Source organism: Nyctereutes procyonoides, unplaced genomic scaffold (assembly GCF_905146905.1).
Source record: "Nyctereutes procyonoides isolate TBG_1078 unplaced genomic scaffold, NYPRO_anot_genome, whole genome shotgun sequence".
Lineage (NCBI taxonomy): Eukaryota > Metazoa > Chordata > Mammalia > Carnivora > Canidae > Nyctereutes > Nyctereutes procyonoides.
This window is the reverse complement of record NW_026575126.1, coordinates 71,355,793-71,356,360: the sequence shown is the minus strand read 5'-3', so window position 1 is coordinate 71,356,360 and position 568 is coordinate 71,355,793.

Genomic DNA, 568 nt, shown 5'->3' with positions numbered 1-568 from the left:
CCAGCGTGCACCGCGCCGTGCGCCGCGTCACCGCGCGCCTGTTGCGTCACAGCGCAAGCGACTCGGACGAGCGACCGCCGCGGGCGACGCCGTTGCTGCCTGGCAACGCGCTAGATCCGACCCCGCTCCGCAAAGGCCGCCTCACAGAAACACTGCGGTCGGTGTTCTCCCGGCTTCCGCGCCTCCAGCTCGCAGCACCCACCCGGGGGTGAGCCGGTGAAGAGGCGCGTTAAAAATAAAAGCTCCGGAAAGCGACCGCTCACGTAATGCTTGATCCATGTTATTTTCCAGAGGGCTGAACTCCCCGGAAGAGGTTGTTACCGGGCACGTTTTTCACGATTGCTACCAGAGATGGTGAGTTTTTCAGTTGCCCTGTTTCTGCCAAAGGGGATTTACTTGCACAGCAACAGTGAAAAGCCAGACCGGCCCCCAACAACCACCCTTGTTCAGTGTGGAACTAATTCTAATAAATTCCCGATCATGCAGTCCAAGAGTCTAATGTGTTGCGGATCAAATCTGAAGCTGCAAACTAAGTTTGACTTCCTGCCGTACAAATTGGTTGAGTGGG